The sequence below is a fragment of the Staurois parvus genome, unplaced genomic scaffold (genome assembly GCF_062004578.1).
Source record: "Staurois parvus isolate SC_StPar_1 unplaced genomic scaffold, SC_StPar_1.0 ptg000502l, whole genome shotgun sequence".
Taxonomy (NCBI): Eukaryota; Metazoa; Chordata; class Amphibia; order Anura; family Ranidae; genus Staurois; species Staurois parvus.
In genome coordinates, this window is record NW_028318298.1 from 645,077 (window position 1) to 670,485 (window position 25,409).

Here is a 25,409-nt window from a genome sequence, read left to right on the forward strand (position 1 = left end):
CATGACCATGGGCCTCTGCCACAAGCTTGCTCCTTGCAGATCTAAACCTGTCTTCATTAGTATATCTTTCCCGCAGGATTCCACTGGCCGCTTTTAGTGCAGCAACCATCTTGACCTGCTCGCTGACACGCTGTTCCAAGATCTCCAACTGAGGCTTCATGGTATGGCACTTGGAGGACCAGACCCGGTCATACGAAGCTCTGAATTTCTTCAACTCCAGTCTCAACCCACTTAGCTTTTCCTCCTCCTTGTTCAAGCGGTTGATATGGGCCACAGTGCGCTCTCTGTATGCACTGTATTTCTCCCCTGGCCTAGGGCCCATTCCCAGGTCCTCCACTGGTGTTTTCGTGGGGCCGGTACTAGGGCCCTTAGGGGGGCCCCCGCCACCAGGATCCTGCCCAGGAACACTCATCCTTCCTGGGCAGGGAGAGGAATCCAGTCCCTGGTTCCAACAAAGGCCTCTGGAAGCTCAGAGCACAGCCTGCACACCACCTTCCACAACAAGCTCAGGAATGGATTCACCACAGGTGGTGGGACTCACCTGCCTTGTGGGCTGCAGTACCAGGGCTGGCCAGCGAGTGCTCTCAGCAATCAGAGACTCAACCCTGCAGTCAGCCAAAACACCTGAGTCTGATTGCAGGTGTATTTAAGGGATGGCCAGACCTGCAGTCTGTGCCTTGGTGTGTGTTTTTCTATGGTCCCCTGTATCTTGTTACCTGCATTCCTGTTCCTGTCTGACTGATTCGTTGCCGACCCTGCCTGATCCGGACCTCTGCTGACTTCTCCTGTTTGATCCCTGGCTTGTGACCCCGACCATTCTCTGCCTGACCCCCTGTACCTACCTGCCCGTTAGTTGCTGTACCCGGCTCGTGACCTGACTACTCTCTGCCTGCTCCTCCTGTTCCTACCTGCCCGATTGTTATTGACCCGGCCTGCCTGACGACGCTTGCATTGTATGTATTGTTATCTGTGGGTGGTTTGGTTCGTTTGCACTGTGTTATGTTTTAGTATTGCACTGCGTTTATGTATTGTTAGTATTAATAAATTATATTGTTTATAACATATCTGAAGCCTGCGTTTCCCTGCGTCAGTTCACATTCCTCTGGTCATACCCTGGAGCCCTGACAGCTGTTTTTAGGGGACATATTATCCAGATAGCTTCAAGGCGAAAGAAGGAAAGGCAGCTTAAACAGTGTCAGTTGGAATCAAAGTTAGCTTCCGCATCGGCTCAATTTAAATACCTACCCTGTCGAACCGTAGATTGTTGGCTCGCTTAGCACTGGATCTTTGTTTAACCGATGAGGCTGAGCGCTCCTTACGCTGGACACGTCAGAAGTGGTATAGTAAACAAACAAACCAGACTCCATGTTGGCTCGTAGATTACGTTCTTTTACACATCACCCCAAACCGATTTCTTTACTCACTCGTCACAATACTCTCATGAGTAATCCTGTAGCGGTTTTGGAGGAGTTCCGGTATCGACTTGCCAAACTTTACACTGATCCCACACAGGCTGATCCTCAGTCAATTTCTGACTTTTTATCTCGTTTGTCCCTGCCTACTTTGACTCCGGCTCATAAGGACTTGATGGACCGTAATATCCAAATATCAGAGGTTTTGCAATGCATAGCAGACCTGAAGACAGGCAAACGCCTATTTCTCTTATTAATATCGATATGAAGATCCTTACCAAGATTTTGCCCACTCGACTGAATTCTTTCCTTTCTCATCTGATAAAAGGGGACCAGATGGGATTTGTTCCCCACAGACAAGCCAGAGATGCCATCAGACGCATTTTACAATTACAACATTTAGCCCATACTCGCAAAATTGATATAATGCTCCTATCTTTAGATATCAACAAGGCCTTCGACACTTTATCCTGGCCTTATCTTTTATCGGTCCTTAAACGCTTTGGCATGGGTCCCTCATTCCTATGATGGATCTCTTTGCTATATACATCCCCCCAAGCAAAATTTAAATACTACGGATTCGAGTCCTCCACGTTCTCGGTTGCCAGGGGCACTAGGCAAGGTTGTCCGCTTTCCCCCATACTTTTTATCTTAGCCTTGGAACCATTGGCAGAAGCCATTTGTACGCATCCTGATATTAAGGGGATTGATGTGGCTGGCTCCCAACATAAGTTGTCTCTGTTCGCAGACGATATACTGTTGTCAATCACGAATCCGGGGGTTACTTTGCCAAATTTACTTGCGGTTCTAGATTCCTTTGCAATTCTTTCGGGTCTTCATGTCAATCCTGCCAAATCAAAAGCTATGTCAATTACTCTCCCACCATCACTTTTGACTACTTTGAAACATTCGTTCCCTTTTCAATGGCTCTCGGCCCTACCATATCTAGGAATTAAGCTCACCCCGACATATGACGGACTGTACCGGGCTAATTTCCCCACTGTCTTCCACGAACTGACCGAGATGTTGTCCTTCTGGTCTCATTACCCGCTTTCATGGTTCGGCAGAATCAATGCAATATGACCTATCTCCCTAAATTATTGTATTTATTTCACGTTTTACCAGTTCCAGTACCTTTGCATATATTACGTATCCATCAGCGATATACTTTTGTCCTTCATTTGGAGTTCTTCTCGACCCAGAATTAGAAAAAAAACATATCTTATTTGCGCGAAGGTGTGAGAGTGGGTTGTCTGTCCCAAATCTCCAGTCTTATTATCTGGCAGCTAATATTGCCCCCCTAGTTCATATTCATGCATCTCACCATTTCCCCCTGTGGGCTGCTGTAGATTTTTTGGACTCCCACCCGATACCACTCTCCTCTTTGCCGTGGCTTCCTTTTTCTCATCGTCCATCTACCCTTAGCCCGACGCTGATGCTTTCGCTTCGTCTTTGGGATTCTATCAAATATTTCTGCCCATCTACCGTTGTTACGTCTGTTACATAACCCGTTATTCCCTCCTGGTTGGGACAATCCTAGGCAGTTTGCCTGGTGGCAAACACATGGTTTTTATGATGTACATTCGCTGCTATCTCCCACTCGAATACTTACCTTTGAAACTCTGCGCTCTTCCTATAATATTCCTTTGCGGGAACATTTTGGTTACCTTCAACTTCGTCACTTTATTAATACACTAATACAGACGCATTCGGGACCTTACCGTCTGTCCCCCTTTGAAAGACAGTGCAGACATAGACCCCATGCTCCGGGTTTGATTTCCTTGGTTTACTCTTCCATTATTTCTTATAGAACTCCTCCAGTTTGTTCCTATCATCAGCGTTGGCAGTCAGAACTAGGGGGGACTTTGAATCAACAGGATTGGCGGACCATGACCCAAGCATTATCTAAATGTTCTAGGAATGTCATCATCCTCGAAAATGCCTACAAAATTCTTTATCGATGGTATTATACGCCTGCTCGCCTAGCTAGTTTTATCCCTACATATTCTCCGGCTTGTGTGAGGGACCGCCGAGCGGCACCACTAGCACTCCACTGGTCAGGCGTGCCCAGAGCGCGGAGTCTAAGCCCCAGGGTACTTGTTCACCAGAGCCCCTGATGGTGGGGATGGACTTGGAGTACCCCGGGACCAGGTCGCCACTACTGAGCACACCTGTCAGTGGTAGGGGTGTTCGCCAGGGGCTCCAACCAGGGAGAGCCAGATGTGAGGAGGTCGGGTGACCCCGATGGGATGGATGGATGGATGGCTGAGCAAGTGCGAAGTCAGACGGGCCGAGTTGGTAACGTAGAGGACGGTATGGTACAAGGGAGCGGGCAGAGAATCGTTGGGTCACACGCCAGGTCAGCAACAGTAGGTCAGAACTAATGAGGGGCATTCAGAAAGAGAGGTCAGGCAAAGCAAGGGTCTGGGCAGGAGAAATCAGCAGGTCAAGAGCAATCCGGGTCAATAACTTACTTAGGCACAGGTTCAGATTCGCAGGATACAGGTAAGACCAGAAGGCACTGAATGACAGCTCAGGGACATTTAAATATCCCGCCCTGCGCTGCCATTGGTGCCCAGCGGGCGGCCGCGGGTTCTACTGCGCATGCGCGAACTCGAACGCCGCGACCGGCCCGGACCTAGTGCCCGTGTCCCTGCACAGGGCGGTGCACTGCGCCTGCGCCGGGACCATCGTGGCGGGGATCGAGGGGATCCCTGACAGCTTGTTTTCGGGGATGCCAACTATTGGGTACTATGGTCCACATCTGGTGGACTTGCCCTAAAGTTAGCAGATTGTGGATTAGGGCGTATGCCCTTCTCCGCACTATGCTTCACACAGACATTAAGCGTAACCCGTACGAAGCGCTTCTATTTAAACCACTGGAGGGCCTTCTCCGTCCTGAACGGCAGCTGGCATCACACCTATTTATGGCTACTAAATTGACAATTGCGAGGGCTTGGAAGACTCCTCTCCTCAGCTTCGAGACTGTCAAAAACCGAATGAACTTCATAATGGTTAATGAAAAACTGACGGCTATACTGTTGGATACCCATACAAAATTCCTGCAGATATGGAGTCCCTGGCTGGATATAGCCCAACCATCGAGATTTGACCAGTCCCTTCTATCAATATGAGGATCGATTCTGCTGCGATCGCCCTGGAGCCCTTTTACGATTGTTTTTGTCTTTTTTCTTTTTTTTGTCTTTGTCCTCGTCTTTTTATCGATTGTCCTTCTTTAGTCTTCTGTCCAATCTGTTCTTATGCCTATTGTAATGATTGTGATCATTGCTCTGTGTGCTACAGCTACAATACTACCTATGCAACCTGGTCTCCTTTGTGAGCCCAATGTCTGGAATATATACAGTTGCAAGAAAAAGTATGTGAACCCCTTGGGATTACGTGGAGTTTTGCATGAATTGGGCATAAAATGTGCTCTGAACGTCATCCAAGTCACAAAAATAGAAGAACACAGTCTGCTGAACATAATACACCACAAACATTAGATGTTGCCATGGTTTAATTGCACATAACATGTAAACATTCACAGTGCAGGGAGGAAAAAGTATGTGAGGCCCTAGCTTAATGACTTCTCCCAGAGCCAGTTGGAGCCAGCAGTGAGCCAACCTTGACTCCAATCAGTGTGATGATATTGGATGTGTTGCTGACAGCTGTCCTACCCTTAAAAAACACACACCTGTTTTGGGTTTACTGGTTTCAAGAAGCACTGTCTGATGTGAACCATGCCTCGCAGAAAAGAGCTCTCAGAAGACCTACGATCAAGAATTGTTGACTTGCACGAAGCTGGAAAGGGTTACAAAAGTATCTCCAAAAGCCTTGATGTTCATGTGTACATGGTAAGACAGACTGTCTACAAATGGAGAAAGTTTAGCACTGTTGCTACTCTCCCTAGGCATGGTCGTCCTGTAAAAATGACTGCAAGAGCACAGCGCAGAATGCTGCATGAGGTAAAGAAGAATCCCAGAGTGTCAGCTAAAGACCTACAGAAATCTCTGGCACATGCTAACATTTTTGTTGACACATCTACAATAAGGAAAACATTAAACAAGAATGGAGTACATGGGAGGACACCACGGAGGAAGCCATTGCTGTCCAAAAAGAATATTGCAGCACGTTTGAAGTTTGCAAAAGAGCACCTGGATGTTCCACAGCACTACTGGCAAAATATACTGTGGACAGATGAAACCAAGATTGAGTTGTTTGGGAAGAACACACAACACTGTGTGGAGAAAAAAAAGCACAGCACAGCAACATCAAAACCTCATCCTTACTGCAAAACATGGCGGAGGGAGTATCATGGTTTGGGGCTGCTTTGCTGCCTCAGGGCCTGGACGCATTGTTGTCATTGATTTGAAAATGAATTCCAGAGTTCATCAAGACATTTTGCAGGAAAACGTACAAACATCTGTCCGCCAACTGAAGCTCCGCAGAGGATGGGTGATGCAACAGGACAATGACCCAAAGCATACAAGTAATTCAACAAAGCAATGGCTGCAACAGCACAGAATACGCCTTCTGGAGTGGCCCAGTCAGAGTAGGACAGCTGTCAGCAACACATCCAATATCATTACACTGATTGGAGTCAAGGTTGGCTCACTGCTGGCTCCAACTGGCTCTGGGAGAAGTCACTAAGCTAGGGCCTCACATACTTTTTCCTCCCTGCACTGTGAATGTTTACATGTTATGTGCAATTAAACCATGGCAACATCGAATGTTTGTGGAGTATTATGTTCATCAGACTGTGTTCTTCTATTGTTGTGACTTAGATGACGTTCAGAGCACATTTTATGCCCAATTCATGCAAAACTCCACGTAATCCCAAGGGGTTCACATACTTTTTCTTGCAACTGTACATATAGTATAATCATGTGCAAAAAACATGCTATCACTCTTCTGTGAAAAAAAATATATATATAGAAGTGCTTCTTCATTCAAATAGTGCTCAGACCAAAGTGTCACTCCAGTGAATCAATCCTAAATATCCAGAGTGCCTCCTCACCTCCAACATTCGACCCCTAGAGGTCACAAATCATTTATTTAACTGATGTTCCAAAAACGACACCAGGATATAACTTGCCCCACAATTCAAAATCTCAATATATACGATGCCTCAGCCATATGTCCATGGACCATGGAAGATTTAAGCACAAAGAGAGATCTCCATAGCGCAATATGTAGTTTTATTATAAAGAAAAGACAGATGGAAAACTCACATGCTCTTAGAAGTGTACAAGCAGTTCCCCCATATCCTATGGGTGTAATAGGAAATCGTGTTTGCCGAAAACCGGACGTGCGTCACTGGAAGTGCATCACCGAGCTCCACCCGGAAATTACGTCAATGAGCTCCACGCGTTACCTATGGAGATCTCTCTTTGTGCTTAAATCTTCCATGGTCCATGGACATATGGCTGAGGCATCGTATATATTGAGATTTTGAATCGTGGGGCAAGTTATATCCTGGTGTCGTTTTTGGAACATCATTTAAATAAATGATTTGTGACCTCTAGGAGTCGAATGTTGGAGGTGAGGAGGCACTCTGGATATTTAGGATTGATTCACTGGAGTGACACTTTGGTCTGAGCACTATTTGAATGAAGAAGCACTTCTATATATATTTTTCTTTCACAGAAGAGTGATAGCATGTTTTTTGCACATGATTATACTATATGTATATTGATTGTTATTTAAACACTTGGCACTTTTATGATTATTCACTGTGATTTTTATCATTTTTTTATATTTATTAAGACACTATTTATGTACCTAAGCACCTGGTCACTTTCTATTTTGTTGTGTGTGCACATGTATAACCAGTTTTAGCCACTTGGAGGCAGACTGGTCTTATATGAATTTTTATATAATTTTAACACATATATTATTTAAGTACTAGTCACTTTTACATATGTGTATAAAATTTAGATTTTTTTATAGCACTATTATAGCAGAGCGCTTCATCCAATATTTTGATATTTATTTTGTGTGTCCCATGGTATAGGGTGTAGATGATAGCAGCTAGCTATATTTAAGGAGTCTGTGGAGCGCAGGTGGATATTTTTATTTAGTCTAATTTATTAAGACTAAACAACACAAACGCAGTGCAAAGTAAACATAACACAGTGCAAACAACCCAAACTCCAACAGATAACCATATATACAAATCAAACGTAGTCGGCAGGCCGGGTCGGTAGCAAATGGGCAAACAGGGTACCAGGAGCGAGTGGAAGAGTGGTCAGGAATAGCCGAGGTCAGGACAGGCGGAGTTCGTTCAGAGTCAGGATCACAGCAGAGTCAGTATCAGGCAGGAAGCAGACAGGATGCAGGTACAGGGGCTCATGGGAAACATACACCAAGGCACTGACTGCAGGTCTGGCCATTCCTTAAATACACCTCCTGCAATCAGCCTCAGGTGATGGCTGATTGCAGGAGTGAGCTTCTGGTTGCTGAGAGCACCCGCTGGCCAGCCCTGGTACTGCAGCCCACACGGCAGGTGAGTCCCACCACCAGTGGTGAGTCTGTTCCTGAGAGAGGTTGTGCTAGACTGTGCTCTGCTGTGCTCCAGGAAGGCCCGAGAAGCCTGGGGCTAAAGTGCCCTGCTCAAGCCCAGGGAGGATGGCGGATCCTGGGCTTGAGTCCAGCGGTGGGGGGCCTAGTACCAGTCCTGGCTTCCCATCCATAGAGGACCTGGGAACAGCCCCAAGGAAAGGGGAGGATTATGGCGCATATCGTGACCGGGTGGCTGCCCGAATCCAAACAATCAAAAAAGAGGAGGCCAAGCTGGCAAAGTTGAGCATGGAGCGGAAGAAGCTCTGAGCGAATTATGACCAGGTCTGGAGCTCCAAACGCCAGTCCATGAAGCTGGGCCTGGAGGCCCTGGAGCAGAGGGTCTCTCAGCAGGCCAAGTATGTGTCTGCCCTCAAGAAAAAGAGCGGTGCGCTCAAAGAAAAGTTTGGGAATGACAGCCGCTTCAAAGTGGCTAGGAGTAAGCGCGTGGCGGCGGCTAGAGGGCCCGTGGAAGAAGTCTCCTCTATGGAGGAGCTGAGTGAGTTCCCTGTGGTGAAAGGTGAGTCGTAGCAGGGGCTGGCTAGGCCCGATGCGTCCTCTCAGTGCAGTGCTGCACCTAATATGGAAGGCGCGGAAGTTGCGGCAAGCGCGGAAGATTCCGGGTCCCTCCCCCTTGGTCAGCAGCCCGCTGATTGGGGAACCAGGATGGAGGAGGCGGAAGCGGCTGGCAAGCTCCACTTTGTACCGGAAGTGGAGCAGGGACTGGACATGCATCGCTTCCGGTTTACCTCTGAGTCGGAGGACGAAGAGGCGGATGTGATGTCATTCAAACCACCGAAGGCTATTGTGAAGGAGCACACGGTGTACATCCGGCTTCAGCGCATCCCCAGCTCTGTGGAAAGCGGCCTTCTGGCGAGAGCAAGGGAGCCGCAGGTTGAAGACTGTGTGCGGGACTCTGCTAAGTCGGGTGTCAGCACGCCCGTGGATGTTGGGGGTGGTAAAGTATTGTGTGATGCTGTTGTGGTACAGGCTCCTCTCGTGAGTCAGGGGGTGGGCGTATCTATCCCCGCTACCCCTCCGGCTCTGGGCCCACGAGGCCCCGCCCCCTTGGAGGCTAAGGATGCTCATGTTACACAGCCCATTGCTAAGGGTCCCCCAGTTGGTTCTAGGGACCACTCGGGTCAAGCCCCACTAAAACTGGCGTCTGAGGGCAGGATTTACCCCTTTGAAAATGAGCTTTTGCTCGAAACATGTTAGGGGATCCACCCTACTGACGCCTTTACTACTAGGGAACCACTAACCACCAGGGAATCTCTTCACCAGACCTGGATGAGTATTTTTGTCACCCTAAATTTTGAAATTTATGCCTTTATGCTGATGATACCACTAGCCACCAGGGACTTATCTATTAGACCTGGATATGTATGTTTTGCATGCTGAGTGAACCACTAACCACCAGGGAGCCTATGTATTGGGCCTGGATGTATACTTTTTTCGATGTGAGTTCTTGCTTTTAGCTCACTTCTTATGCTCTTAATAAACGTACTTCACTATTAGTACCTTCTTGCCTCCCGGCTCGTTTTTTAATGAGCTTTGCAAGGTGGTGATCTGGATTTGAAAGCCAGAGGGGGCCTGGACAGCGTTGGACCTGTGACCCAGATGCCCTTATATGACCAGATGTTGTCCATGCTGCTGACCAGACCGTGACGCCCGGTTGCTGTTGATTTGCATACAATGCTCACATTGTGTGTACTTGTGGTAAGCGCACAACCTCACTAATTTTTTCTTATTCCATTGAACGGGATTTGGAACACTATTGGATCATATCCATCCTCCTTCTTGCTACATTATATGAACTATTTTAATGTTACTATATATGGTGACACCCTCCTTGCTTGTTATCTGTTCTTTAGCGCTACATACCCCATTTACATTTTACATTCCAAGGTGGTGATCTGGATTTGAAAGCCAGAGGGGGCCTGGACAGCGTTGGACCTGTGACCCAGATGTCCTTATATGACCAGATGTTGTCCATGCTGCTGACCAGACCGTGACGCCCGGTTGCTGTTGATTTGCATACAATGCTCACATTGTGTGTACTTGTGGTAAGCGCACAACCTCACTAATTTCTTCTTATTCCATTGAACGGGATTTGGAACACTATTGGATCATATCCATCTTCCTACATTATATGAACTATTTTATTGTTACTATATATGGTGACACCCTCCTTGCTTGTTATCTGTTCTTTAGCGCTACATACCCCATTTACATTTTACATTCCAAGGTATTGAGGATTACCCTGTATGTTAGCTGCTTACCTGATCTGTTTGCGCTCACTTACCCACCCCCTATATATAAGCCCCACTAAGCCCCTCCCCTAGTGGTCCAGGCCCAAGGCCTCAGGTCCCATCTGCTCACGTATCACCAGGGGAGGCCCCTCTGAGTTCTGGTGCCAGCATTACAGCCCCCCCAGTTGGTGGAGGGGTGGTGGTTACATCTGGGCCCTCTGTGCCTGTTCCCCCAGTCCTTCCATTGCTGAGGGGTGTGGGCCTAAGATAGTTCCTCAGGAAGTTCAGGGTCCTGTCCAGGGTGGGCAGGTGGAGGTCCCAGTGGGGGAAGGGTGGTCAGTTGTGGGAAAACAGAATGAGGCAGTCCTTTCTACAGCAGGGTCAGTTTCCTCTCTGGAGGTGGGGGATCTGGCCCTGGACAATATGTTTGGGGCTCTGTCGGGGGAGGAGGGGGAGGTCTCAAGTGACCCCGCTTCTCCGATGGAGGATGAGGAGGCGGGAGGGTCTCTAAAAAGGTTGAGGGACCCTGCCAAAAAGTCCAAGAGGAAGGTTAAGAAACGCCCCTCTCAATCTCCTTGATGGCAGTTCCCACTCCATTAAAGGTGGCAACTATTAATGTTGCCAGCGTGAGGTCTGTAAGTGCTAGAGAGACAGCCTTATTTTTGATCAGTGGTATGGATGCTGATATTTTCTTTTTGCAGGAGACCAGGTTGTCCAGCCTGGTGGATATACATCTGGCCAAGCGGGAGTGGAGGCGTGGGCCATCCTACTGGTCTCTTGCGGCTGAGCCTTACAGCGGAGTTGCGGTGCTTTTTACCGGTATGGTAACGTGCCGGCGGGTTATTGAGGTGGAGATTGGAAGATGTTTGATCTTGGATGTGCTTGTGAGGGGGCAGGAACTGCCCCTAATCAATATATATGGACCGCAGTCCAAGTGGGACAGAAAGTGCCTCTTCACAAGGATCAAGCCTTTCCTTTTTACATCCCGGCTGGTGGTCTTTGGAGGTGACTTTAATACCATAACTAGGCCCAAGGATAGGAGGGGCTTCAATGACAGGCTGGGATATGACAGCGTTTTTCTAAATGCCATAGTCAGGGAAGCAGGTCTGGTGGATGCCTTGGTTAAGAGCAGCCCGGACAGCACTGGTTTTACGTTTAGGAGAGGTATTAGTCAGAGTAGGATAGACAGGTTTTTTTTGAAGGAGGACTCTGCCTTCTTGGCACCCGAGTGTCGGGCGGTGGAGTTTTCTGACCACCTTATGCTTACTGTGACTTTGAATGTTTCAGACACGCCGCTGAGAGGGAAGGGCATCTGGAGGTTGAATTCGTCTCTGCTGGAGGACGAGGAGGTGAGACAATCCTTCAAGGAGTACTTTCAGGCTTAGGAGACTGTGCTGGATCTCTGCGACAGTAAGTCAGAGTGGTGGGAACTTACCAAGGTGCGGATTGGCAGGTTTTTCAAGGCCATAGGTAAAAGGAGGCAGTTTGATAAGTACATCGCCTACCAACGGTTGCGGAGGAAGCTCGATCGCCTTGTTTCTAGCGGTGGAGATTCTGGGGCAATCTCGGAGGCCAAGCTTCTCCTCAGGAAGTACCAGTATGACCGGCGTACCTCTTTGGTTCTGGAGAGGGATTATGGGAAGTACCACTTGCCCGACCCTTTCCAGAATTGCAAACAGAGTGCAGCGATTAAGACGGTTTCTGCCCTAAGGGATAGTTCGGGGTCCCTGACAAGATCCAGGTCAGGGATTCTGGAGGTCTCTAGGTCCTTTTATGAGGACTTGCTGGGTGAGAAGTGCCTCGACCGGACAAGGATGTTGAGCTTTTTGGAGTCTACACCGGGTCTGGAGGGTAATGTTCCGCTTGCGAGTTTGACTGGGGAGATTACTGCAGAAGAGGTGGTCAAAGCCATCGATAGTCTGGCCATTAAGAAGACTCCTGGGCCAGACGGCCTGACAGCCGAGTTTTTTAAAACCTTTAAGTCCAGCTTGGCACCTCGCGGAGGTTTACAACTGCTGCCTGGATGAGGGGTCCCTTCCTCCCTCCATGAGGCAGTCTGCAGTGATTCTCTTGTCAAAGGGTAAAGATCCTTTGGCTATTGAGAATTGGCGCCCCATTAGCCTTCTCAATGTATGGCTAAGATCTTGTTCTGGCGCCTGTCGTCAGTGGCGGATGGCTTGCTTTCACGTCAGCAGCATTGCTCGGTCCAGGGCAGGAGTACCTTCACAGCGGTGTTAGCTGTCCGGGAGGCCCTGGAGCGGTGTAAGGCTGAAGGATGGGGAAAGTTTCTGCTGGCAGTGGACCAGACTAAGGCCTTGACCGAGTCAATCATGAGTACCTCTGGCATCTCCTGGACCGATATGGTTTGGAGGGGAGGTTCATTGGCTGGCTGAAGACGTTGTATAGGGAGGCTGAGAGCTTCATGTTGGTGAATGGCTGGGTTGGGCGACCCTTTGGGGTTGGATCCGGGGTGCGCCAGGGGTGCCCGCTGAGACCTTTGCTTTATGCCTTTGCCATTGACCCCTTCGTCAGAAGGCTAGATGGTGGGGCGGCGAGTGGGGTTCCTGTGGGGTCCGCTGGGGATCCGCCCCTGAGGGTCGTGGCTTATGCTGTTGACGTTTCTGTTTTCATCTCTGGGTCGGAGGAGGCGCAGGAGGTGGTCTCAGTGATGGATCAGTATGCCGAGGCATCTGGCTCCAAGGTCAACCAGGACAAATGCGAAGTTCTCAGGATGGGGAGGGAGGATGAGAGCTTCTCACTCCCGGACACCTTCCCGGTACCTCAACAGAGTATAAAGGTTTTAGGCATCAATTTCGGCCCTGCTGATTATAGAAAATCAAATTGGGAGGCCAAACTGTCTGGTGCCGAGGTCAAGGTGAGATGATGGAAGGGGTGGAGGCTCTCCTTGAGGGAAAGGGTTGATTTGATCAAGATTTTCCTGGTCCCCGTGTTTTTGTATGTCAGTTTTGTTTGCCTCTTGCCAGAATCGCTCTATACGAGGATCTACAGCTGCTTCTTCCAGATGTTATGGGGGAACAGGCTGAACCTTGTCAAGCGGGATGTGACCTACTCATCCAGGCGGGAGGGTGGCCTAGGTATGGTCAACCCGGTGTTTTTTTTCTCTCTGATGTTCTTGAAACATAATTTTGGTAACATGCTGGCAGAGAGACCACCTGCATGGGTAGGACTGTTTCGGATCTGGTTTAGACCCTTTCTGAACAGTTGGGAGAGTGGCGGGCCAGTGAAAAGCCTGCAGGTCAAGCACGGTAAACTCCCGGTTGTGGATCCTTTTTGATGGAAGGCTGCAGGCGCTGAAGATCTGGTTTCTTAGCCTCCTTCATGGGTATGTATTCTTTTTTTTTGATGTGGTGTGTTTGGGTCATGAAGGCCCCTGAAGCAGTAGAATGGAAATTGTTTAATTCTTGCTACGTTTATTGGCCATAAAGGCCTATTTACTGTGGGGTTATTATGTTTATTTTCATGCTTGCTGTTTCCTGGCCATAAAGGCCTGAAGGGAACAGGTATTTATGTTTTTTGTTCCAAGTGATGGACTTTTGTGTTGTAGGCCATAAAGGCCTCTTTTTTTCCAGATATGGACTCTTATGTTTAGGCCATGAAAGGCCTTGGACTGTCTTATTAAGGGCCATGAAGGCCGTACCTATTATGTTGAGTTTTTTTTTTCTTTTTAGGAAATTCCCGGACTTTTGAGTTTTGTGCACGAGGGAAAGGCTTATGTTTGTATTTATTTATTTATATTTATATATTTTGTATTTTTGTAAATAATTGGATTGGTGATTTGTATGACTTCGATACAAATAAAAAATCTCCATTCCTGACACCGTGTGGAAAGGTTGTGTTGGACTGTGCTCTGCTGAGCTCCAGAAAGGCCTGAAAAGCCAGGGGCTTGAGTGTCCCAGCCAGCCCAGGAAGGATGGTGGATCCTGGGCCTGGCCCTGCAGGAGGAAGGTCCCCTGAGGGGCTTAGTACCGGTCCCAGCTTTCCACCAGTGGAGGACCTGGGAGCGGCCCCTAGGAAGGGTGAGAACTACTCACAGTATCGGGTCCGTGTGGCTGCCTGGGCCAAGGCGGTGGAGAAGGAAGAGGCCAAGCTCGGTAAGCTCAGTTTGGAGCTGAAGAAGCTCCGGTCACAGTATGACCGCGTATGGCGCTCCAAACGCAAGGCAATGAAGCCAGCCCTGGAAGCATTGAAGCAGCGTGTTTCTGTTAGAAGCTTTTCTTAACCTAATATCTAATATCTTCTTATTAACAGTACTAACATAAGTATGAATGAGTTGGATCTTAATAGAATAATTGAGTTATTATATTTATATTTGTTCTAGATTGGGAAAAGTAAGGAATTAGACTTCATAGTCTGTGAATATACATATGAACATATATCTTGGGTTTGTCCTTTACATTCAAGCCACATATGAGAGCAATTAGCTATACCTTCCCCCATCCTCCCCCATCTATGTAAGAGATTATATGTTTCACTAACTAGTGAATTGTTCGGTTTACAAGGTTTATACTGTAATATTTCTTGATTACGATATTTATATACGAGATAACTCTTAGTAAGATTACTTTTAGGAGAATATATATATATATATATATATGTATGTGTTATACATCTAATGTATTCTAATTGATGGAATGTCAGTGAAGTTTTGTCTAGGCCTTCTTAGGTTACGCTCAGACTTTAGGAGAAGTAGACTGGAGGTTTGTTATATATACACATCTGTTTCCAATTATCTTTGTGGGACTACAAGTATACCAGCCCATTTTTAGGAAAGGTGGGGGCTGGATTGCTCTTTCTAGAGCAGGACAAAGGTTTAAATCATTCTTTGGGCAGCAAGGCGAAGGGAGCTGCTTGCTCATATCCACACACATTCATATTATACACACACAATTACATACAATTTTATTATTAAGAACTTAACTATACTTTTTGGACTTTATTTAAACATTCTGTATTCCAATATTTTATTTCTAATTTTATGCAACATTATAATTAAATCATCTTTTTGAGTTTATGCAAGAAGTGGAAGGACTTTCTATTTGAACATTTCTCATCAATACAAGTTAATAAAATATCGAGACAATACGATATTTTACAGTGGCGAGCCTCCAGTTCGATTAGTTTCCGACAATCGATTATTTTTGACTTTTTTCTCTTTCACCTTGATGAGAGGGAAGTTGTTTGCAAACTCAGCAAAATATGAAATCAAGCTTTCAGGAGAAGTAAAGTCTGCAACAGATGAATCATCGGCATAATCGAGAACCTAAAAGCAGAATTGGTGAGAATTTTGCGCAATTGCAAGAAACGCTGTTCCTTGGTGATGTCATTTCCCGCCAAGAGAGAAAAGACGCGTTATGTAAAGAAAGACCTTCTTAATCGGTAAGTAATGGATTTTATTGATGAATTATCTAGAGAGAGTAAGTTAGAATTCAAGAATCTGTCTACATTTGTTAAAGATAATGAACTTTGGCGGTACATGTATAATGAGTGCTTACAGGCTAATAGTAAGATAGAAAAATCTAAGTTTTCCTTTAAGAAACTGAGCAAACAAGTTAGAAATGTAATGAAGTTAGTTAATGTTTTTAACGCCATGATTTTTGATGTTCCTAAGACTGCTGATTGTGTAATGAAGCAAGATCAGAGCAGTGTATGTGCTAATTGCCAGACTTTGACTGAGCAAATTGATGATCTGCAAAGTGTAATTCAAACAAAAGACATTCAGTTATCTGACCTGCAGAATGATGTAAAAAGAATTTGTGTGAATACTAAGGCAGAGAAACAAAAATCTTTTGTACCAGACATCCAGTCTATAGAAGGAGACCCTATAGATCAGGAAGAAATGTGTAAGAGAAAATTAAGGGATAAAGCTGCAAAACTTAATCTTAAAATCCTTGATCAGTTCATGAAAAATCAGAAGAAGGAAAGTTTAATTGTTCAAAATGGAGAAAAGAGAGAGACCATGTGCTTAGCCACACCCAGTTATGATGATGAATACGTCACAGGCAGGACGAGAGTCTCAGAGCAGACAGGAAATACTATTTGTTTCTATTGTAAACGATTTGGTCATTTGAAAAGAGATTGTATTCATTATAAATTAGATTTACAAAGAAAAGCTTTGGAATTAGAAGACCAAAATATAATTTCTGAACAATCTGCTCCTCCATGTTCCAACAATAGTCTGTCTGAGTTGCCTTATGCCTCAGAAGTTAAAAAGATCAGTTCACTGAGAGTTAACAACAGCTTAAACAATATGGTAAACAGTGCTGTTGTCATTAATAGGAATGGTTTACTGCCATTGCCGAAATTTAAATCAGGATCAAATCGAGATTCTTCTTCCTTACCGTTGGAATATGTTGCTCCAATTTTATTGGATGAAAGTGGAAGGCCCAAATCAACATTAATTGATTCTTCCATGTACTGTAATGTTGGAAGTATTTGTACAGCAACTGCTGACATGTCTTCAGATCATAAATGGCCACATACAGGAACCAATCTTGAATTGGAACAATTGGTTAGATCACATACAGATCTTTGGAGTCAAAGCAAAAATGATGTAGGTTTGTTTACAAATTTTGAAGTTGACATTGAAGGTAGAGACCCTAAGCCTCAACCTCAATACAAATTGCCATTAGAATCAATTAATCCACTCTCTTCCATTGTAGATGAGTTTTTACAGCAAGGAATTTTAAAGAAAGTACAATCAGTGGTGAATAATTGTATTTGGCCTATCAAAGCTGATAATTCATATTCTTTATCAGTTGATTTTAGGACATTGAACAAATGCATCACAAATAACAAATCTATTGTTCCTGATTGTAACATAATGTCACATCTGGATGTCAAGGCCAAAATATTTTCTGTACTTGAAATCGCCAATAGCCATTTGTCAGTACCCTTAGCTAAGAGTTGTCAATATAAACTTGCTTTTAGCTTCAACAAAGAAACTTATACATTCACAAGATTAGCCCCAGGCTTAGATTTAAGTGATGGAATTGTTCATGAGTATTTGGGAAAAATATTATCTAAATTCTCTAGGCCAGAATGTATTGTCCAGCATGTAGACAAGCTTCTCTTGTCTACACAAAATATAACTGAGCATATCACTCTTTTGTCTGAAATATTTACGTTGTTACAAACAGCAGGATTGAAATTGAATACAGAGAAAGTTCAGTTGATGAAAAGACAGGTGGAATTCCTTCATATGCAAATTAGTCATGGACAGAGACAGTTGTTGCAAGAAAAAGTTAGAACTATTTCTGCTTATCCAATTCCAACAAATCGCAAGGCTTTGCATCAGTTTTTGAGCGAAGTAAATCATTGTAAAGATTTTATACCCAATTTTGCAGAGAAGTCTAGATCATTATTTGATCGTTTGAGACAAAAAGATGGTGTATTGGAACAATGGGATCAAACTGAGAAAGAAGTTTTTGAACTATTGAAATGGGATTTGCAGAATGCTACTACATTAAATACTGTTGAGTTTTGTAGTAAAATTCCTTTTGTTTTAGAAACCAATGTTTCCAATAATGCAATCTCAGCAACTTTGTCACAATTAAAAGAAGGTAATCAGAAAATAATAGGTTTCTTCTCAAGAACTTTGACAAATATGGAGAAAAACTTTGATGCACATATGAAAAAATTGTTAAGTGCTTTCTTTGCAGTCAAAATAACTGAAAACATTGTTAGATCAAGTAAGATTATATTACAGACACCTGATTCATCAATGAAACTCCTAAAGGAAGATGGTTCAACAGAAAATTATCGTGAAAATTATCCTATATGGTACAAAACACTGTCTTCCAAACACATTCAGATAGATGTAACAAAAAGACATTTTCAGGAAAACATACCAACACATGTTTGTACAGCTGTAGGTGAGAAGTTTGTACCTCATGTTTTCAACATAAGAACTGAGGAAAGTTTGAAACCAGTATGTATTACTGCAGATCAGTCTTACACTACAAGAAGTAAGCCAATACAACATACAGTTACGCATATTTCCAATTTTATAGAGATCAGATCAAAGGCATAATTCTTTGTCATCTCTGGGTTGATACAAAACCTTTCTTTGGTTTTGAAACCAAGGTTTTGAATCATGACCAATAATGGAGATGTAGCGTCCTGTTATATTTATTTTTGTTTATTTCAGGTACTTATATAGCGTTGTCAATTTATGTAGTACTTTTTACATATATATTGTACATTCACATAAGTTCCTAACCCTCAAGAGGTGTATAATCTAAGGTCCCTAACTCACAGTCATACATACACATACTAGGGTCAATTTAGATAGGAGCCAATTCTCCTACCAACATGTCTTTGGAGTGTGGGAGGAAACCGGAGTACCTGGAGGAAACCCACACAAGCACAGGGAGAACATGTAAACTCCAGGCAAGTGATGCCATGGTTGGGATTTGCATCAGCAACCCTAGTACTGTTAGGCGGAAGTGCCCGCATTCTAAAATAGAACACTACAAGTCAATAAGAAGTATTATAATCAAAATATGTCTTCCATGTCATGACTAGAAATGTTTGTGATTGTGATATGTAATGTTAACAGATAAATGTAAGAGGATTAATCCATGTAAAATTATCAATGCCAAAATAATGATACTGCATTTCTGTTACAGGAAATGACCTAAGAGTAACTGTTAAAGGAAGAAAACTCAAATATTTCTAAACCTTTCAGATGATAATACATTTTCCAAGAAGGAAATTTATTCTGGAAGAAGCTTTGCAACAAGAATTTCATTCATCATAGTTTTTGTTGTTCTTTTTATGTTCAATAAAGTTATTTTAACTTCACAGAGCGCTAGAAGAAGACAAGACATCTCAAGGCATCTCATAGAGGAAGAACTTATAAAACAATTGACTTTTGACTACTGATGAAATAATTCATTCATCAGATATATTGGTTTTTTTTTTGTGTGTACATTTTATTTTGACATAATATGTTTACCATATCAAGATGAGATCAGTTTTCACATGAACATTTGCAATCACACACTATGTATTTTCAGAAGTGAAAGGGTTAAACTTTTGTTACAACAGAGTCACTCTACTTAGTTAGAACATCTGTTGTTAATTAAGCTAGAGATACGTTTTTCTAAGGTACATATAGAAAAACTTAGGCAAGCTTTACATTGTTATATGTATGTTTTTTTAAAAAAAAATCATTTGATATACATGTATGGATTGAAGTTAGAGAACATATGTTATGTTTAAATGTTGATAAGGTAATTTGAAAAATGTATGGATTATAGAACTGTGTGCTACACACATTTTGGAGGGAAAATATGAAACATCTATTTTTTAAGTGACATATTTTAAAGTATTGTACTATAATGTTAGTTATACATTTATTAAGGGGATGAATTATTTGGTGAAAGGAAAGGAAAATAATAAGGGTAAAAATATTTTTATGTGATACATAACAAAAGGTTTATCATAGTCTGTGTTGTTTTCCCATTATAGAATCAAATTAAAGATATGTTCAGATCAATTATCTTAAGATCCAAAAACGCATGAATGGATACGAAAGTGACGAGAATGTGTATAAATGGATTAAGATAAGGAAAATGATTAAGATTCGATAAAATCGATCATTTTGAGAGGGAAATGTTAGAAGCTTTTCTTAACCTAATATCTAATATCTTCTTATTAACAGTACTAACATAAGTATGAATGAGTTGGATCTTAATAGAATAATTGAGTTATTATATTTATATTTGTTCTAGATTGGGAAAAGTAAGGAATTAGACTTCATAGTCTGTGAATATACATATGAACATATATCTTGGGTTTGTCCTTTACATTCAAGCCACATATGAGAGCAATTAGCTATACCTTCCCCCATCCTCCCCCATCTATGTAAGAGATTATATGTTTCACTAACTAGTGAATTGTTCGGTTTACAAGGTTTATACTGTAATATTTCTTGATTACGATATTTATATACGAGATAACTCTTAGTAAGATTACTTTTAGGAGAATATATATATATATATATATATGTATGTGTTATACATCTAATGTATTCTAATTGATGGAATGTCAGTGAAGTTTTGTCTAGGCCTTCTTAGGTTACGCTCAGACTTTAGGAGAAGTAGACTGGAGGTTTGTTATATATACACATCTGTTTCCAATTATCTTTGTGGGACTACAAGTATACCAGCCCATTTTTAGGAAAGGTGGGGGCTGGATTGCTCTTTCTAGAGCAGGACAAAGGTTTAAATCATTCTTTGGGCAGCAAGGCGAAGGGAGCTGCTTGCTCATATCCACACACATTCATATTATACACACACAATTACATACAATTTTATTATTAAGAACTTAACTATACTTTTTGGACTTTATTTAAACATTCTGTATTCCAATATTTTATTTCTAATTTTATGCAACATTATAATTAAATCATCTTTTTGAGTTTATGCAAGAAGTGGAAGGACTTTCTATTTGAACATTTCTCATCAATACAAGTTAATAAAATATCGAGACAATACGATATTTTACAGTTTCTCTGCAGGAAAAATATCTGGCGGCGCTGAAGCGCAAGAGTGGAATCCTCTGGGAAAAGTACCAGAATGATGCCAGATTCAAGGCAGCAAGAAGCCGCAGTGTTGAAGCTGTGAGGGGCCCGGTGGAGGAGGCCTCCTCCTCCGAGGAATTGTCAGAGGAGCTCATGGTGGAAGGTGAGCAGGTGCAGGGGCCAGCTGAGCCCGCTGCATCTTCCCAGCATGGCACTGATCCCAATAAGGAAGACGCACTGGCTGCGGCGAGCACGGGAGAGTCTGGTTCCCTCCCCCTTGGGCAGCAGCAGTCGGCTGATTGGGGGACACGGATGGAGGAAGCGGAGGCAGTGGGAGAGCTTTGCTTCGAGGTGGAAGTGGGGCAGGTACTACAGGCGGATGCCTTCCGCTTTGCTTCAGAGGAGTCTGATGGCGAAGTGGAGGAAGTGGCATCACGGAAGTCACGGAAGCCGCCGAAGCCGGTTCTAACAGAGCGGGCGGTGTATGTGAAGCTCGAGCGTATGCCTAACAGTGGCCTGCTGGCAAGAGCTGGGGAACCGGCCGTTAAGGACGTGGTGCAGAACTCTGACGCATTGGGTGGTAATGTGCCTGGTAATGTAGCGATGGCTGGGGATGCATGTGCTGGAGGATCTGTGGTGGGGGTTCCCTCTGTAAGTTCAGGTGTTGGTGTTACTGCCCCTGTCAGTGCTCCGGTCCAGGTCCCACCTAGTCCCAGTCCCTTGGGGGTGGTGGTTGCTCCTGGTGCAGTGCCTAGTTCCCCTGGTCCCCTTGCTATTGCTCAGGTCTTCCCAGGGTCTGTGGTGCGGAGTCTCACCTCTGCTGGTCCAATCCCTAGGCCTTTGGCCTCTGCTGAGCCCGTTTTGTCTGGGGTTGGCTCTACAGTCTCAGCTGCTCCGGTTCTGGTCCCTCTTGCTTCAGGTCCCTCTGCAGTGGGTACCTCTATGACCAGGCCAAGCCCAGGAGTTATTCGGTGGCATTAAGAGGGGGTCAGGAGTCAGCTAGGCCACTCCAAGTAAGGGCGGGGAACCTGCCAACATCTGTGGTTCGCAGGAATTTAGTACAATTAAAATGGACCGGGGAGGCTCCAACTCTGAGCCGCAAAGAGGTTATAGACCGGGTCCTAGAAATGGGATTCGTCAACAGCCCCAGGTGGGCGGGTCTCACCCCAAAGCTTATTTCACGTCAGAACATGATTAAAAAGGTGACAATTCTCGTCCGGAATGAGTCTGTTCCGGCCTCGGATATAGTTGTCTGGCTGGGGAGATATGGAGATGTGTTGGGACCCCTTCAGAAAATTTTGGATGATAGGAAAATCTGGACGGGAGGATGGACGGCACATGTCTGTTTGAGGGTGGTTGATCACGTCCTGCAACACATCCCCTCCTCGGCCTTCTTGGGGAAAGACCGGCTGATCATTTTTTATCCGGGTCAGCCTCGGGTGTGCCACAGATGTGGTGGCAAGGGGCATTTCACCTCCACCTGTCCTGTTATTAGGTGTTCTGTATGCCAGGAAATCGGTCACTTGGCGAGGGACTGCAACCAGATTCGTTGCAATCTCTGCGGTGTTTTAGGACACTCCTATAGTCAATGTCCTGAGGCTCTATGCAACTTGCCTGTAGATGAGTTGGCAGCAGAGCAGGACTGGATGGATGCTGAGGAGGCTGAGTTGGGGGCGAAGAAAGCTGGTGTGTCTTCTGCAGTGTCTTCCGGGGCAGGAGGGGAGGCGTCTGAGGCCCAGCCCATTTCAGTTACCCCTGCAGAGCCTAATCCAGTAGAGTCCCCTGCAGTCCCTTCTGTAGCACCTGTCCCCCTTCCCAGGAGAGGGAGGAAATTGGTTGAGGACGCCAAAGGGGCGGGGGTGGTTGAGTTAGGATCTAGGTCTGTTGTGCCTGTTGTGCCTGTGCTACAATTGTACAATAAAAAATCTCCATTCCTGACAGTACCCCCCCCTCAAGGAGTGGCCTCAGGACGCTCCAAACAGTCCTTAGTGGGCAAAATGTTCCACCGCCCATGTCAGGTAACTGGCTGGATATCCTACTGCTGGAGTCAATCGGCTGGCTGGGTTTCCTGCTAGTAGACTTCTCCTTGTGTAGGAGAACCCAGGAAGGCAGGTTACTGGACACAGGATCTCCCGGAGCAGGCTGGGAATCAGTTATTGGCCAGTTTAGCTGGACATCAGGGGCTGGCACATCAGGCTGGGCAGCGAGCGGAGGCACATCAGGCTGGGCAGCGGACAGAGGCACATCAGGCTGGGCAGTGGACAGAGGCACATCAGGCTGGGCAGCGGACAGAGGCACATCAGGCTGGGCAGCGGACAGAGGCACATCAGGCTGGGCAGCAGGCACCGGGCCATCTAGCAGAACAGCGGGCACCGAGTCATCTGGTATGACAGCGAGCACCGAGTCATCTGGTAGGACAGCGGGCACCGAGTCATCTGGCACGACAGCGGGCACGAGTCACCTGGCACGACAGCGGGCACCGAGTCACCAAGCTCGACAGTGGGCACCGAGTCACCAAGCTCAACAGCGGGCACCGAGTCATCTGGCAGAACAGCGGGCACCGAGTCATCTGGCAGAACAGCGGGCACCGAGTCATCTGGTACGACAGCGGGCACCGAGTCATCTGGTATGACAGCGAGCACCCAGTCACCTGGTAGGACAGCGGGCACCGAGTCATCTGGCACGACAGCGGGCACCGAGTCACCAAGCTCAACAGCGGGCACCCAGTCATCTGGCACGACATCAGGCACCGAGTCATCTGGCACAACAGCGGGCACCAAGTCACCAAACTCAACAGCGGGCACCGAGTCATCTGGTACGACAGCGGGCACCGAGTCATCTGGCACGACAGCGGGCACCGACTCACCAAGCTCGACAGCAGGCACCGAGTCACCAAGCTCGACAGCGGGTACTGAGTCACCTGGCAGAACAGCGGGCACCGAGTCATCTGGTACAACAGCGGGCACCGAGTCATCTGGCACGACAGCAGGCACCGAGTCATCTGGCACGACAGCGGGCACCGAGACATCTGGCTGGATCGGGTCATCAGGCTGGATCACGAACACCGGGTCATCAGGCTGGACTGGGTCATCAGGTTGGATCGGGTCATCAGGCTGGATTGGGTAATCAGGCTGGATCGGGCCATCAGGCTGGATCGGGCCATCAGGCTGGGTAGCAGGCACCAGGTCATCAGGCTGGGTAGGATCATCAGGCTGGGTAGGATCATCAGGCTGCATCACGAACACCGTGTCATCAGGCTGGATCGGGTCATCAGGCTGGATTGGGTCATCAGGCTGGATCGGGTCATCAGGCTGGATCACGAACACCGGGTCATCAGGCTGGATCGGGCCATCAGGCTGGATCGGGCCATCAAGCTGGGTAGCGGGCACCAGGTCATCACACTGGATAGGATCATCAGGCTGGATCGGTTCATCAGGCTGGATCGGGTCATCCGGCCCGGAACGGGTCATCAGGCTGGATCGGGTCATTAGGCTGGGTAGCGTACACTGGGTCAGGGCATCAGGCTGAACAACGGAAGGCGGGTTCTCAGACAGCAGGCTGACCGGTTTGGATACTGGTAGGATGGTACTGGTTGGAAAGAATTTTCGTTTCTTCTTGGGTTTAGTTACTGGGGCACTGCAAGTAAATGCAGGTCTGTAAATGGATGGAGTAGCTGGGGACAGAGAAGAGCTGGAGGGTGGAACAGAGGAGGGAATAGTTGTTACAGCAGCCTTTTTTACACGGTTAAAGGCAGGATTGGTGCAGCGAGTGGGAACAGGGTACTGACATGTGGTAGATAGCAGGGTATATTGGGCTGTAACTGGGGGTGCTGTTGGGAATGCAGGAGTAGAGCTTTGAGCAGAGGAATGATTAGAAGCAGGACTGGTTTGTTGCAAGCTGACTGAGGCTGGGTGTAACAAGTCTGACCAGGACTGTAGTATTGGTTGAACAAAACTCAGCTTACACATAGTCTGTCTGACCAAAGACTGCACTGCGTTTATACACTCCACTAGCACATTTGGTGAACATGCTGAATAATGTTCCCAGGCTGGTCAGCGGACAGAGGCACATCAGGTTGGGCAGCGGACAGAGGCACATCAGGCTGGGCAGCGGACAGAGGCACATCAGGCTGGGCAGCGGACAGGGCCACATCAGGCTGGGCAGCGGACAGAGGCACATCAGGCTGGGCAGCAGGCACTGGGCCATCTAGCAGAACAGCGGGCACCGAGTCACCAAGCTCGACAGCGGGCACCGAGTCATCTGGCAGAACAGCGGGCACCGAGTCATCTGGCACGACAGCGGGCACCGAGTCACTAAGCTCGACAGCGGGCACCAAGTCACCAAGCTCGACAGCGGACACCGAGTCCTCTGGCAGAACAGCAGGCACCGAGTCATCTGGTACGACAACGGGCACCGAGTCATCTGGTACGACAGCGGGCACCGAGTCATCTGGTAGGACAGCGGGCACCGAGTCATCTGGCACGACAGCGGGCACCGAGTCACCAAGCTCGACAGTGGGCATTGAGTCATCTGGTCCGACAGTGGGCACCGAGTCATCTGGCACGACAGCAGGCACCGAGTCATCTGGCACGACAGCGGGCACCGAGTCATCTGGCTGGATCGGGTCATCAGGCTGGATCA

At 46.2% G+C, this 25,409-nt stretch overlaps 2 long non-coding RNA genes across 2 annotated transcripts; both read left to right on the top strand.

Annotated features, from left to right (window-relative positions):
- The first annotated feature begins 7,967 nt into the window (after positions 1 to 7,967).
- LOC149452020 (uncharacterized) lies at positions 7,968 to 14,058 on the top strand. The gene is made up of 3 exons (XR_016314949.1): positions 7,968 to 9,689; positions 9,879 to 10,036; positions 11,510 to 14,058. It is a non-coding gene; the product is annotated as an uncharacterized LOC149452020 (long non-coding RNA).
- A 411-nt stretch (positions 14,059 to 14,469) lies between these two features.
- LOC149452021 (uncharacterized) lies at positions 14,470 to 20,032 on the top strand. The gene is made up of 2 exons (XR_016314950.1): positions 14,470 to 15,619; positions 18,871 to 20,032. It is a non-coding gene; the product is annotated as an uncharacterized LOC149452021 (long non-coding RNA).
- Positions 20,033 to 25,409: the final 5,377 nt, after the last annotated feature.